The sequence below is a fragment of the Tamandua tetradactyla genome, chromosome 1, assembly GCF_023851605.1.
Source record: "Tamandua tetradactyla isolate mTamTet1 chromosome 1, mTamTet1.pri, whole genome shotgun sequence".
In the NCBI taxonomy this organism is placed as follows: domain Eukaryota; kingdom Metazoa; phylum Chordata; class Mammalia; order Pilosa; family Myrmecophagidae; genus Tamandua; species Tamandua tetradactyla.
Genome location: NC_135327.1, coordinates 155,962,400 through 155,979,401, shown reverse-complemented (window position 1 = coordinate 155,979,401; position 17,002 = coordinate 155,962,400).

Here is a 17,002-nt window from a genome sequence, read left to right as displayed (position 1 = left end):
CAAGGAGGCCTGTGTGAGTTTAGCAGAGTGGGTGGGAAAGTGTAGAGATCAGAGAGGTAGGGAGGGTTGGAAGATTGTGGCTGGGAATATAGGTTGATCAAGCAAAGTCTTATAGGCCATGATAAAGAGTTTGTTTTCATTCTGGGGAAGATGGGAAGCCTTGAGAGGGTTTTGAGAGAGGTGATATGATTCAAATTGAGCTTTAAAAGGATTACTGACTACTGTCTTGAGAGTAGATATAGAGGGCAAGAGTGGAAGAAAGTAGACCACTTAAGAGGTTATTGAAGTGACCTCAGGGAGATGACGTTGGACAACAGATTAGGGTGGTAAGAGTTGAGATGGGGAGCAGTGCTTTAACTGTTGATATCCTTTGAAGGCACAGTCAACATCATTTCCTGATAGATTGGATTTGGGTTGTGAGCAGAAATGAGGAGTCAAAGGTCACTCAAAGATTTTGGACCTGAGCAACCAGAAGGATGGAACTGACATCAATTCACATAGGAAAATTGCAGGTAAAGCAAGTTTTAAGGGGCATCAGCAATCCGGTTGAACATGTTAAGATTGGGGTATCCATTTGGCATATAAATTAGAATTATCAAGATTATTCTATAGTTGAAACTAAGTGTCAAAATGTCAGTGACTCAACACATCATAAGTTTACTTCTCACTGAAGGTACATGTCAAATACTGGCGGTGGGCTTCTTGTTTCACATATACCCTCAGGGACCAAAGCTGATGGAGACACTGGGCATATTGTAAATGCAACTGAAACATGGCTTCCAGGGTCATGCATCAGGGGAAGAGAAGAACTGGGAAGTCCTGTATTGGCTCCTAATATATCAGTCCAGAAGTGACACCAATAACTCCCTCTCACAGCACATTGACTACAGCTAATCACATGGACCACCTACCTGCAAGGGGGTGGGAAACATGGATTCTGATATACAGCAGGCATTCAAGTAAGAGATCTGTTAATGATATGAATTTGAGAGTGGATGACACGTGATAGTATGTAAAATCCTAGTGATTGAACTAGGATTAAACACAGGAAGAGATGAGGAGGAAGAATTGATTATTGGGGCACCCCAGTGTTAAGAGGCTTGTGATAAAAAGAAAGACCTGCAAAGGGCCTGAAAGGACCATTGGGTGAGATCGGAGGAAAGTCAGGAGACTGGGGTGCCTAGAATTCAAGTAAAGGAAGTGTATCGAGGAGAAAATTGTGGACTATGGAAAATGCTGCTATCCAGTATGTTGAAAATTAAGAATTGACCATTGTATGGGAAAGGGAAGTTTATCTGTGGACTTGCTGAGAATAATTTTGGAGATGTGAGAGAGGTGAAAACGTGATTGGAGTGAGAATGGGAGGAGAGCAATTTTCTCTTTTGAGGAAGTTTGATATAAAGGAATGAAAATGAAGCAGAAGCTAAAGAGGGAGGTGGGGTCAAGAACAGGGGTTTTAAATGGGAGAAAAAAGCAGACACATTTTGTATGCTAAAGGATAGAGAGGAAAAATTGATAATGCAGGAGAGAGTGGGGGAAAGTTACTGAAATGATATTCTTGAGCAAGAGGAAATGAATAGATGATGTCTTTGCAAGTTGGGGAATTAACTGGCTTTAGCTAAGAACATGGATAGCTCATTTCTAGCGACAAGCAGAAGAGCAGATTTAAAGAGTGACATGTGTTGGTAGAAGTCTCTGGAAATGGGAAGCTGTCTCAGATTTGGTGTGAACATAAATGAAACAAATGCTAATGTAATAGACAATGTTTTGCTTTGCCAAAGCTGTCAGAATGCAACATATCAGAGATAGGTTGGCTCTTAATAAAAGGGATTTATTTAGTTAAAAATTTATAGTTTTTCAGGCAAGGTAGCTAGCTTTCATCTGAATTTCTCTGTCACGTGGGAGAGCACAAGGTGAAGTGGGGGCTGGCTTTCTCTCCTGGCTTCCGGATTCCAGCAGCTTTCCCCTGGGTGATTCCTTTCTGCATCTTCAAACATCTGGGCTGAGCTGAGAGTGCTGAGATGAGGTGTGCTGAGGTGCTTAGGCCGTGCTCTGCTGAGCTCCCTTTTGACCTCTCTCTTTTAAACCTCCAGCTAATTAAATTAAATGTCACTCGTTGCCGAAATCACTCTCCTTAGCCACTGCAGATGTCATCAGCCATAGATGAGTTTCACATGCTGATGATTTAAGTCCACAGCAACAGAACAATGGGCATCATGACTTGGTCAAGTTGACACTTGAACCTCACTATCACAGACAAATATAAGTCATTATAATTCTGCCATTAATTTGTTCTTTTTTATTACTTAGCATTAGTAAAAACTGAAACTACCATTAAACGTCCAAGAGGAATTTGGCAAGTCAAGATCATCTGGAACAAGATATAGCCCATCTATAGGCTCTTGGCAGCAGGAGAAGCCTGTGTACAGTCTTTCTGGACCAGTCACCTCTGCATCTGGAGAGTGTATCTGGAGAGTGCATCTGGAGAGTGAGGATTATTCTAAATTAGTCCTATGGAAAAATGGCTAAGGAAATGAATGGGTATAGTTTTAAACCTCTAGGGCTGGGCTGCCTTTCTGTAGCTGCTGCCCTAAGTTAGCCTGCAGTCAAAAGTTATAGTAATCTGTTAACTCAGTCAAATTGGCCTCCTTTGTATGTGCCAAAGTAAATAGTAGACTTCTAATTTATATTCTCACAGGCCAGCGCTTCAGGAATTAGAGGACTACACATTCAGGAGAACCATAGGGACCCAGGGGGATCTTCCATCTTCCAAATAATATCATTCACAATTTTGCATGATAATATTTACATTCTGTTCTAAAATCATAATGAATACCTTCTTATTATGGAGTAAAATGAGCTATTTTAGGCACAGGTTGGTGACTAGAAACTTGACAGGCTTTGTCATTTCTGTTGTCCTAGAGATTATTATTTTCCTTTGTGACAAAACTGAACGAGGCAGAGATCTGTTTGTGGTATGCCTGTTTTTCTGATTGATTCAGATAGCTAATAATTGGCCAATTAATTCTATGAACGATTGAAACATTGCTAATTTTCTTACATATAAAAACCATTTTTCTCTTAAATTTGCGCATGATATATCATGGAGCTACCACATTCTGGAAAATCAAGTGTTTTTCCTGCTACAGATCCTAAACATGAAGAAATATTGCTATGCATAAAAATACAGAATTATCCAGAACTTTCCTGCACTGTAGAGATTTGTTTATACTTGGTGGAGTAAAGGAAAGGACATTATGGCTCTATGGAAGTTCATTGCCATCATCTGCATTGCCCCAAAAAGGATTACAGAATTGCTGGTGGAGTCTCACTCTGGTCTTGTCAGCAAGTCTTTTATGAAAAACAGTTAATTCATTCTTCCACTCCAGACCTTTTAACAGGATAGTGGTTGACAAACTTCAGGGTTCTATTGCCAAGAATAGAAATAGAATCACTTTCATAACAGTTAGTTCTAAACAGGAGCCTCTTCCACATTCTTCCAATGCAGGATTCGGGCAGTCTGAATTTCTGATGCATTTGCTTGACTTCCCCAACTTGCATACTTAGCTTTTAAATTGTAATTTAAAACGTTTTCTTATTTTTCTCATAAACATTTAAAATTTTTATAGTCATAGTTCATGTCCAAGTTTAAAAAATAAAATACAGGAAAGTTTATAATTAAAAGCATCTGCCCCTTCCCCCGTCTTTGCCTACACATAATTTTGTTCCCCAGAGGTGACAATTTTTCCCTTTAATTGTCCCCTCTTTTACTATTTTGCTAGTTAACGTCATATATTTACATATTATGTGTTCTGCTTTGCTAGCTGCTGGAATGCAATATACCAGAAACAGAATGGCTTTTAAAAAATTTTTTTTATTAATCAAAAAAAAGAAAAGAAATTAACACAACATTTATAAATCATTCCATTCTACACATGCACTCAGTAATTCTTAGTATCATCACATAGATGTATGATCATCATTTCTTAGTACATTTGCATCGATTTAGGAAAAGAACTAGCCAAACAGCAGAAAAAGATATAGAATGTTAATATAGAGAAGAGAATTAAAATAATAATACTAATAAAAATATATATATATATATAAAAAGGAAAAAAAAACAAAAACAAAAGATACAAACAAACAAAAAAACAAAAAACTATATTTCAGGTGCAGCTTCATTCAGTGTTCCAACATAGTTACATTATACTTAGGTATTATTGTGCTGTCCATTTTTGAGTTTTTATATCTAGTCCTGTTGCACAGTCTGTATCCCTTCAGCTCTAATTACCCATTATCTTACCCTGTTTCTAACTCCTGCTGGACTCTGTTACCAATGACATATTCCAAGTTTATTCTCGAATGTCCGTTCACATCAGTGGGACCATACAGTATTTGTCCTTTAGTTTTTGGCTAGACTCACTCAGCATAATGTTCTCTAGGTCCATCCATGTTATTACATGCTTCATAAGTTTAGTCTGTCTTAAAGCTGCATAATATTCCATCATAGGTATACGCCACAGTTTGTTTAGCCACTCGTCTGTTGATGGACATTTTGGCTGTTTCCATCTCTTTGCAATTGTAGATAATGCTGCTATAAACACTGGTGTGCAAATGTCCGTCTGTGTCTTTGCCCTTAAGTCCTTTGAGTAGATACCTAGCAGTGGTATTGCTGGGTCATAATCCATTCTGCCAGTCTATGTCTTTTGATTGGGAAATTCAGTCCATTAACTTTTAGTGTTATTACTGTTTGGATAATATTTTCCTCTACCATTTTGGCTTTTGTATTATATATATCATATCTGATTTTCCTTCTTTCTACACTTTACTCCATACCTCTCTCTTCTGTCTTTTCGTATCTGACTCTAGTGCTCCCTTTAGTATTTCTTGCAGAGCTGGTCTCTTGGTCACAAATTCTCTCAGTGACTTTTTGTCTATAAATGTTTTAATTTCTCCTTCATTTTTGAAGGACAATTTTGCTGGATATAGAAGTCTTGGTTGACAGTTTTTCTCTTTTAGTAATTTAAATATATCATCCCACTGTCTTCTAGCTTCCATGGTTTCTGCTGAGAAATCTACACATAGTCTTATTGGGTTTCCCTTGTATGTGACAGATTGTTTTTCTCTTGCTGCTTTCAAGATCCTCTCTTTCTCTTTGACCTCTGACATTCTAACTAGTAAGTGTCTTGGAGAACACCTATTTGGGTCTATTCTCTTTGGGGTGCGCTGCACTTCTTGGATCTGTAAATTTAGGTCTTTCATAAGAGTTGGGAAATTTTCAGTGATAATTTCTTCCATTAGTTTTTCTCCTCCTTTTCCCTTCTCTTCTCCTTCTGGGACACCCACAACACATATATTTGTGCGCTTCATATTGTCATTCAGTTCCCTGATCCCCTGCTCAAGTTTTTCCATTCTTTTCCCTATAGTTTCTGTTTCTTTTTGGAATTCAGATGTTCCATCCTCCAGTTCACTAATTGTAGCTTCTGTCTCTTTAGATCTACCATTGTAGGTATCCATCGTTTTTTCCATTTTTTCTTCTTTGTCCTTCACTCCCATAAGTTCTGTGATTTGTTTTTTCAGATTTTCTATTTCTTCTTTTTGTTCAGCCCATGTCTTCTTCATGTCCTCCCTCAATTTATTGATTTGGTTTTTGAAGAGGTTTTCCATTTCTGTTCGTATATTCAGTATTAGTTGTCTCAGCTCCTGTATCTCATTTGAACTATTGGTTTGTTCCTTTGACTGGGCCATATCTTCAATTTTCTGAGCGTCATCCATTATTTTCTGCTGGTGTCTGGGCATTTGATCAGATTTCCCTGGGTGTGGGACCCGGCTGGTTGAAAGGTTTTTCTGTGAAATCTCTGGGCTCTGTTTTTCTTATCCTGCCCAGTAGGTGGCACTTGTGGCACTCGTCTGTCTGCGGGTCCCACCAGTAAAAGATGCTGTGGCTCCTTTAACTTGCCAATCCGAATCTTGCAGTCGGCCCGGGAAACCGCGCGTGGAGGGGGTGGTCGCCGGCCGCCGCAGCTTGGGGGAGTGCCGGTCCAAATTGCACAGCTGGCCCGAGACGCCAAGCGTGGTGGGAGGGCCCCGCTATCCAACGTTCCCAGTCAGACCGGGGAGCCACGTGCGTGGAGGGGACCCCAGTCGCCAGCCGCCCCGGCCGGGAAAACACGCGCCCCTCGGGTATCTCACCGCAGCGGATTCTCCTTGCCCATTCAGCCATTCCAGAATGGGGTATGCTGTCTTCTTGGTCTCTGTCGTGGCTCCGGGAGCTGTTTTGTATTGTTTCTGTTTCTTTAGTTGCTGTTCTGGAGGAGGAACTAAGACCCGCGCGTCTTACTAAGCCGCCATCTTCTCTGTCTCAGAATGGCTTTTTAAAAGGGGAATTTAATAAGTTGCTAGTTACAGTTCTAAGGCTGAGAAAATGTCCCAGTTAAAACAAGTGTATAGAAGTGTCCAACCTAAGGCATACAGGGAGAGATACCTTGGTTCAAGAAGGCCGATGAAATTCAGGGTTTCTCTCTCAAGTGGAAAGGCACATGGCGAACACAGTCAGAGTTTCTCTCTCATCTGGAAAGGCACATGGCGAACATGGCGCCATCTGCTAGCTTTCTCTCCTGGCTTCCTTTCACGAAGCTCCTTGGGAGGCATTTTCCTTCTTCATCTCCAAAGGTCGCTGACTGATGGACTCTGCTTCTTGTGACTATGTTGTTTTGCTCTGCTCTCTCTGAACTGCTCTCATTCTCTAAAATGTTTCCTCTTTTATAGGACTTCAGAAACTAATCAAGACCCACCTGAATGGGTAGAGACATGTCGTCACCTAATCCAATTTAACAACCACTCTTGATTAAATCAGATCTCCAGGGAGATGATCTAATTACGGTTTCAAACATACAGTATTGAATAGGGATTAGAAGAAATGGCTGCCTTTATAAAATGGGATTAGGATTAAAGCGTGGCTTTTCTAGGGTACAGACATCATTTCAAACCAGCACATTATGCATACTCTATCATCGTCTTTCCACTTAGACTTTATTTATTGATTGACATATAATAGATAAAGATTCCACTAGTTTAACCTCTCCACACCTCACCATCACTTTCCAGTTTTGTTAGAGTACTATTTTTTTTAACTTTTTTATTATATAATATAACATATATACAAAGCAAAGAAAGAAAAAAGCAATAGCTTTCAAAGCACTCTTCAACAAGTAGTTACAACACAAATCCCAGAGTACAGCACAATTTTATTGCTTCTCTTGGTCATTTGTATTATGTACTAATTTTAGAAAATATCTCTAGACTCAATTCACAAAAGAACTTTAGTGCCCTTACTCTCCTCTTTGTTTTTCTCAAATTGCATCGTTTATTCTTTTTCTTACATGTGACAAGTTTAACAATATTTAGACTCTGTTCTGCAACCATAATTAATACCTTCCTGATATATAGGTTGATTTTACAATTTGAAAACATATAACTTCCTTGTTGCTACCTTCACTAGTTATCCCACCCCATTCCACGTTTTTGACTCCTTTAACCTTATTACATACTCTTATTGGCTGATGATCCATCTCTAGTTCTCTTTATTTTTGTGCTCTTATTATTTTATGGCTTCTTTATTTCTTTACTTTTAATAAGATCTTGAGAAGGAAAAATGATGGACAAATGTGCTTAGTGTACCAGAAGCTCTTTTGTCATTTGGATTTTTTTTTTCCTGAAACATGTGCAACAAAAAAAAAGCATTGTACCAGCAATAGCTAGGCTTTCTACATTTTCAGTAAGGCACTGATGGAACTCTATTTTACAAATATTATCTTTTCTTATTTCTGCAGTTTACATTTCATTATTGCTTTAACTTCAAAAAGGAAAATGTTCTAATCCAAAACACTCTGAGAGCAAACTGAAGGGCAAGTAAATACATGCTTTGGAAATTTTGAAGAAGCATATAAAACTAATCATTAATTCAAGACAGTCTTTAATTCTGATATTCCTAGCAAAACTTTTTTTTTTAAAGTTTTCTTTTTTAAGTATTGGCATGATATCTCAATTCTTTATCTAGACTTCTTCCCCTATTTCAGTTTATAATACACCTGGCAGACAATTGCCTATGTTGATATCTTCATCTGTGCTGTAGGATAAGATAGTAACATGCTTTCCTCTTGCCTCTGCTTTCTGTAAATCCTGCTGTACAGTTTTAATAACTCCTTGGAACAAGCTACCAAACAAGATAAACATATATTCCTGTTTATTCAGTGATGGTTTTGTTATTACTGTATTATGAAAACAATTGTGCTCTAAATAAAATGTACACATAAATTAAAACCAAGAGATCAACTTAAATATAATATGTACACAATTTAAAGTCCTAAGAATTTTGTTCCTCAAAATTTATCTTGAGCCTGAAACAGTTGCCTATGTAAAGGCAAATTCTGTGCTATTCATTTTTTAAGTATGTAAAGTTTATGTCTCCCTGTTTTCGTAATGATCACAAACAGTACAATCCTTCAGGATCTTCTCATTATCACTTTGGAGGCTCAGACCATGTCTTGATGGAACAGTATGGCAGATGGCTGTGTTTTGACTTGAAGGTGGCCCTTTGAGAAAGCTGAATTGACAAAAGAGACCATGCAGCTTAATGGGCAAGGGACTGGCTGGGAGGCAGACAGTGAGTGCCAGTGCTGACTCAGTCCCTCACTGGCTGGGTGACCTCCGATATCTGACATTCTCTGAAGCTTGTGAGATGGGAATAGTAATAGAATCTGTATTATAGCGATGCCAAGAGACTAAAATGAAACAATGCATGCAAAACATGGAGCAAAATGCCCCCACTTAAGAAGTGCATATTCAATATTACCTGTTTTCATTCTTACTAAATTGGTTAATTGTTCAAAAGTAGTGATCCCGTCACAGCACAGAGAAGTACCTATACATGAATTTCTCCCTGAATTGCATTCTGAGGATAGCTTTACAACATTCGGAATGTTTCCTTGTTTCATCTTATGGGCACAATTCATGTGTTTAGGAACTGCTTGCACAGTACCCTGACAGAAATGTTAAATCCAACCTTTACTTTTCCCTCAATTAGGAGGTCAAGTTTGTATATAGAGTGTTTATATCTAAGTCTCTGTTTTTATTAAGCTGCCTTCAGTGGCTTAACAGAGAGATTCATTTCATAAAGCCTGCATGTCAAGCTAAACCTGTTTACCTTGGATACAGCAAACAAATCCCTTAAACTTCCAAGGGGGAAGTCTAATGAGAGAGAGGAGGAGTGGAGGCTGGGATGGGGGGACACCAAAGATTCAGATTCAGTCCTGCCACTACCACAACTTCCTTAGTGATTTAGGTCAGGACGCTTTATTGATTCATTAACTCACACACATATTTATCCAAGAATATTCTTCAGGAACTAGGACAGAGAGACGAATAAAAATCCCTTTCCTTAGGAAACACACAGCTTCATTGGGAAGACAGATCAAGTGCAGTACAGTGATATGTTCCCCTCACTGAATAGTGGGGGGAGGGGGTGGGGGTGGAGGGGTGGGAGTGGGTGGAGGGGTGTGGGTGGGGGGAGGGGTGTGGGAACAGGGTGCTCATGGAAGGTCTCCTTAAGGAAAGGATATCTTATCTGGGTGTAGGATACCTAAGCAGAGGTGGATATAGATTTAGCTGGATCTGAAGCTTATACAATTTGGCAGGGTTGGGGGTGGTAGGGGAAGTGTTCTTAAAAAGATAAAATTAAGTAAATGGCCTTGGAAGGGGTCAGTGAAGGGCCTTGTCTGTTAAGCATCATCACTTCACGGTAGCTATGACATCATATAGCGGGGGAAGAGCAGGCAATGCACTGGGAGTCAGAGACCTGGGGAAGGAGGTTTCCAGCTGGGAGCTGCAGGCATTTGGTATGGCTGGGGGTACAGGGTGTGAGCTGTGGAGAGAGAGGGCCCTGGAGGAGCAGGTGGGCAGGGAAGTGGTCAAGAAGGACCTTATACCCAAGACCTAGGTCCTCTTTCTCCCAGGATTCCATCTGGGTATTATTGAGAACAACTGAGGGAGTTTAAGCAAGTTAGGGACTCAATACAATGTTTGTCCTTGGGAAGGTCATGGAAGTAGCAGCGTGGAGAAGAAATGGGAGGCAAAGAAGGCCAATCTGGATGGAGATATTTAGGCCTGAAGGAATGTGGTCCTGAACTAAGGCTTAAGGAGTGGGTCAGGAGAGGAGTTAGCTAGAGGGGAGGGGAAAGCGAGGGAATAGAGAAGAGGGGATCTATCAGGCAGTGAGTAGGGACTTAAGGTGGTACTAGAAAGCAGGCGGTGGGCAGGGAAGAAGGGGTGCAGAGGGTATAGAGCAGAGGGGCAGTGCTGGTGGACTGGAAGAAGTAGGGGCAGGTGATGGGGGCAGATAGAGGAGTAAGATGCTGGGTTAGGGTAGACTTGGGCCTAAATGCAAGGCTTATACGCTTTAAAGTAGATAAAGCCACCCTCTCCAACCACCAGCTGACTGATCTGGATTATCTGGATTATCTGTATGGACATTAGAAAATCTCTCATTACTTGGTCTACTGTATCTAATGTAAAGAAATGATTGAGTAGTAGTGTTCTCTCTTCTATTCCAAACTTTAACTAGAAAATGTACATGAGCACTCAAAAAAGAGTTTTTGCCTTTCCCAGCACTTTTGTCTCTTTTGCATGTTTTTTGCCCTAGTGACCAACCTGTAAGGTCTCAGCTTCATTTTATTTTTTTATTTTTATTTTTTTGCATGGGCAGGCACCAGCAATCTAACCCAGGGCTCCGGCATGGCAGGTGAGAATTCTGCCGCTGAGCCACCGTCGCACTGTCCTTAGCTTCAATTTGACCTTGTATGGTGGCCTCTTTGGTACAGATTAATTTGTTAATAGGATGTATAAGAAAGGCATCTGGTTAACAAAATTCGTTAACTCTAATGTATTTTCAAATTTTGGATTACTCAAAACGGCCTTGCAAAATGATTTTCATGAGTTTTTAGAAGGTTTTTCTAGCTCAACATTAAGAGAAGTCTTCTTTTTAACCTGATTCTTCTAAGACACTGTATCTTTTCATCTGGTATGCATTATCTTAAAAATGATTTTCACTCTAACAAAGGGGAGCTAATTACTTTTATATATCAGTGTAGGGGCTGACGTAGAAATGATTGAATATCAGCCTGTGAGAATGTCTTTCACATATGCATTTTCTAATGACTAATAGCCTGAAATCATAAGACTTGTATTATCAATTAAACCTTGTAATGATAGCATGAAATTTGCTTTATGCCAAAATTATTTACCTCTGTATTGTTCAAGTCTCAATGATTTTTTCTGTGCTAACATTTTTTTTTGTTAGAGCAATTGTAGGTTTACAGAAAAATCATGCAGAAAGTACAGAGTTCCTGTCTCAATTATTTAGTATATGGATAGGGCTGACTATAGGCAAAACTGTAAAATGGAATTTTGGGGTAACTTGCAAACTCCTTGGGTGCCCCACTCAATTTTAGGGTTCTTGGTGACCTCGTGCTTCTCTTTTCTACCCCAAGAACAGCATTTCTCAGCTGCAATCCTTGGTACAATACCATCAGCCTTTCCTCTTTTTAAGAACACACCCATTCCGGGTATTGTCTGATGTCAGCCAGTTGTTAGGAAGGAAACAGATATGTTGAATGTGAAAGACTGATAGCTGTTTAATGTGTTACCCCTCTAGGTGTATTTATATTTTTATATAATAATGCCTGGAAAGGAAATGCTTACCCCATCCCCATTCTAATAGGGAATTTGCTACCTGAGAAGAGAATGTGTTTTTGGCAGGAAAAGATTTTGCTTGTAATATATAGGCCACAATTTCATGAGTAAGACTAAATCTCTGTGTGATGTTTGAAGAAATGTGATTAGATGTTATTGGTAAAGGGCTGTGGGTTTTACTCTCACCACTGCTAATAATATCCGTGCCTGGGATTTAAAAAGAATTGGGAAGAAAAAATGAAATTAAAAATGTTTCCCAGTTTTCTACCTTCTGCTTGCACCCATAAAATAATTCTGTCTTTGTTAGCTTGGCCTTTTAAATTCCTTAGGATGTATATCGATATATTTTGATTCATGGTCTTCTGTGCCACAGTAACAAAAATTGGTAAGGGAGAAGCAAGGAAGGGTGATTTGAGCTGTGTGGATTGATTTAAGGGGAAAAAAAATAGTGAGGAGAGAGGAAAAGAGGATGGAGAAAAAGGTTAGGAGCCACATGGGTTTTGTCTGGGGATTGGTTTTTAATGGGATTGAAAAAGGAAAGATGGAGAGACATTTAAGACAGATGTAAGGTGTGGAAGATATGGACAGGAATGGGACAAATGGAATTTTAAGAGTTGCAATTAAGTGATTGAACGCTTTATAATGTCTTTGAAAACCACAACAATTTTGAAATTACTTTGTGTAACTGTAGCATATTTTTCAAAGATGACACAAGGTCCTGTGGTATCCACTGATATATTCAAGTTAAGCAATGGCTGTGATTTAATTAAGTTTCATAGCATATTTCATAACCGATGAAAGCAACGTAAACCTCGACTTGATAGTACGGAGTAGAAGGAAATAAGAGAATGCTGCTAGTTTTCAGAATCACAACGGCTTGCTCCTTTTCTCTCAGTCAGCCGAGGCTCCCCTGCTTCCCCCTTTATCTGGTCACCCCTGTCTGATTACTCACCTGCATTCCCATTTCTGCTCTCACCATTTCTTGTTCAAAATGCGCCACTTATCTTTAATCTTGTTCTAATTTCCTCTCTCATTTCTGACTCTTCCTCAGTTAGTGCAGGAATATCTCTTTGTTTCCCTCATGGTGACCTTCTAAATCAAGTAATTATGTCTAAGTTTAAGAATAATGATTGCAATGAGCTGGTACCAACAAGAAGGAAAGCTATAAATTAAAAAAATAATAATTTTAACTCAATTTTGAACTTATAAAAATGCAATTAATAACAGCGGGAGTGTATGAGAACGTCTGTTTACATGATTATTCTGTACACCTACAAGTTCTCTAATTAAAAAATAGTAGTAAAAAAATATCCAAATTACAAGAGATTAAAGGCAGGGAAAATATTTCAGAATAGTCTAAAATAACTTCTCGTACAAAGAGAGAGTTCTAACTTCATTATAAATAAAATTTGTATTGGACTTTTAAAAAAAATTTAAATGCTGCAAAAATGGATCAAAGGATTGCCATATATCCTTTATTCAGATTCCCCGTTTATTAACATTTTACCACATTTGATCTTTCTCACTCTACCTTGTATCTACATCTGTACCAACCATTTGAAACTAAATTACAAATATGTTGCCCTATCACTATAAAACTTGCTTTGTATTTCCGAAAAAAATAGTCTCCTATATAACCATAATATACCCATCAAAATCAGGAAATTAACATTGACACAATTGATAACATCGATACATCCAATCAATAGACCTTATTTGTTCCAGGGATTGTCCCAATAACATCCTTTATAGAAAAACTTCCAGCTTTTTCCCTTTTCTGGTCTGGGATTAAATCTAGGGTCATGGGTTGCATTTAATTGTCATTTTTTTTAGTCCTTTTCAGTTTACAACCATTCTTCAATCTTCCTTGTTTTTTATGAACTTGATATTGCTGAAGGGTAAGGCCAAATACTTTATAGAGTGTATTTGGGTTTGCTTGATCTTACTTTGTGATCAGCTTGAGGTTTTGTAGTTTTGGGAAGAATAACACAAATGGGATAGTGTGTTCTTTTCAGTGCAATATATCAGGAGGCGTATGTTGTTGATTTGTCTCACTATGGATGATGTTAGCCTTTATCACTTTAGTAAGATGATAGTTGTTATATTTCTTCACTGTGAAGTTAATGAGTATTTTGTAGAGTGATACCCTGAGGCTATGTAAACACTGTGTTCCTCATCAAACTTTCACCAGCTAGTTGTGGTATCATTCGAAAATTCTTGCCTGAATATACAATGATTAACTAATGGAGATTTTAAAAATACCATCATTCTCTATTTACTAATTGGCATTCAACTGTAAGATACTTGGAATTATTCAACTTCTTATTTAATTAATTTATTTAGATATGTATGTATGAATATAAATATACTCATGTTGATATGGACACATAGATTTTCTTTTATTCCATGGGACATAGTTTGTTCTTAGCATTATGTATTTTGATACTCAAGTATACCCAGATTTGGAGTTCCTATGAGTTGACTTCTGCATCCATTGGACATGTCCAAATCATTCTTTGAGCACTTCCTCACTTCCTGGCACAACAGAATGTTCCAGGCATGTCTCGTACTTTTCCTGCCCAACCTGGGCTGGAATCAGCCATTGCTCCAAGAATTCATACTTCCTTTTGATGGAGAGTGGTGTTTAGAAACTGAGATCCAAGTAGTAGATGTGTTTATGTTACTGAAGGCCCCTTGATTTTAGGGCCATGAACCGACAGAGCTAGGAAATAAATATGCAGCCCATCACCCCATCCCAGCCCATGCCCCACATATTTATACCACAAACAGATCTCTCCATAAAATTCTGATTCTGTTTATATATTAAAAACCATGAGTTTAAACTATACCTCCAACTCCAATCCAACATCAGAGTTTGTTAAATTTAGCATTCTCCCTTTTCATATTTGAGCTCCCTTCTCCAACAGTGAGAAACATGGCTACTGTTCAATCCCCTTATACGTAGGCCATTTCCTGACAGTGTGGACCAACTTGAGGGCCCTGGCTTGCCTCATATCACAGCTATACAGGCAGAGTCCCCCTGCCCAAGGACAGAAATCCATTGCATTTTGAAATGGAACCAAACAGAAGTTTTATAACCCCCTTACATTCATCCCTAAGTGTTGCTTTTGCAGTATCAACATCCCAAAGGAAAAATGATTTCTCATCCAATTTTCCAATATATACAACCCTGGCAATAATATAGACCTTTGAGAATGATAAAAAAAACTTATTCATCATTTCTCACATTAATTTTTGGAAAAATGCATCCTAAATTTCATGAAGTAATTTGAAATTAAGTTTTTTTTTTATTAATTAAAAAAAGAATTAACAAAACAATTAGAAATCATTCCAATCTACATGTACAATCAGTAATTCTTAATAACATCACATAGTTGCATATTCATCATTTCTTAGTACATTTGCATCGATTTAGAAAAAGAAATAAAAAGACAACAGAATAAGAATTAAAACAATAATAGAAAGAAAAAAAAACAAAAAAAACAAAAACAAAAAACCTATACCTCACATGCAGCTTCATTCAGTGTTTTAACATAATTGCATTACAATTGGGTAGTATTGTGCTGTCCATTTCTGAGTTTTTATATCCAGTCCCGTTGTACAGTCTGTATCCCTTCATCTCCAATTATCCCTTCTCTTTTTTTTTTTTTTTAATTAACGGAAAAAAAGAAATTAACCCAACATTTAGAGATCATACCATTCTACACATGCAGTCATTAATTCTTAACATCATCACATAGATGCATGATCATCATTTCTTAGTACATTTGCATTGGTTTAGAAGAACTAGCAACATAACCGAAAAAGATATAGAATGTTAATATAGAGAAAAAAATAAAAGTAATAATAGTAAAATCAAAACAAAACAAAACAAAACAAAAACCTATAGCTCAGATGCAGCTTCATTCAGTGTTTTAACATGATTACTTTACAATTAGGTATTATTGTGCTGTCCATTTTTGAGTTTTTGTATCTAGTCCTGTTGCACAGTCTGTATCCCTTCAGCTTCAATTACCCATTGTCTTACCCTGTTTCTAACTCCTGCTGAACTCTGTTACCAATGACATATTTCAAGTTTATTCTCGAATGTCCGTTCACATCAGTGGGACCATACAGTATTTGTCCTTTAGTTTTTGGCTGGATTCACTCAGCATAATATTCTCTAGGTCCATCCATGTTATTACATGGTTCATAAGTTTATCTTGTCTTAAAGCTGCATAATATTCCATCGTATGTATATACCACAGTTTGTTTAGCCACTCTTCTGTTGATGGAGATTTTGGCTGTTTCCATCTCTTTGCAATTGTAAATAATGCTGCTATAAACATTGGTGTGCAAATGTCCGTTTGTGTCTTTGCCCTTAAGTCCTTTGAGTAGATACCTAGCAATGGTATTGCTGGGTCGTATGGCAATTCTATATTCAGCTTTTTGAGGAACCGCCAAACTGCCTTCCACAGTGGTTGCACCCTTTGACATTCCCACCAACAGTGGATAAGTGTGCCTCTTTCTCCGCATCCTCTCCAGCACTTGTCATTTTCTGTTTTGTTGATAATGGCCATTCTGGTGGGTGTGAGATGATATCTCATTGTGGTTTTGATTTGCATTTCTCTAATGGCCAGGGACATTGAGCATCTCTTCATGTGCCTCTTGGCCATCCGTATTTCCTCTTCTGAGAGGTGTCTGTTCAAGTCTTTTTCCCATTTAGTAATTGGGTTGGCTGTCTTTTTGTTGTTGAGATGAACAATCTCTTTATAAATTCTGGATACTAGACCTTTATCTGATATATCATTTCCAAATATTGTCTCCCATTGTGAAGGCTGTCTTTCTACTTTCTTGATGAAGTTCTTTGATGCACAAAAGTGTTTAATTTTGAGGAGTTCCCATTTATTTATTTCCTTCTTCAGTGCTCTTGCTTTAGGTTTAAGGTCCATAAAACCGCCTCCAGTTGTAAGATCCATAAGATATCTCCCAACATTTTCCTCTAACTGTTTTATGGTCTTAGACCTAATGTTTAGATCTTTGATCCATTTTGAGTTAACTTTTGTATAGGGTGTGAGAGATGGGTCTTCTTTCATTCTTTTGCATATGGATATCCAGTTCTCTAGGCACCATTTATTGAAGAGACTGCTCTGTCCCAGGTGAGTTGGCTTGACTGCCTTATCAAAGATCAAATGTCCATAGATGAGAGGGTCTATATCTGAGCACTCTATTCGATTCCATTGGTCGATATATC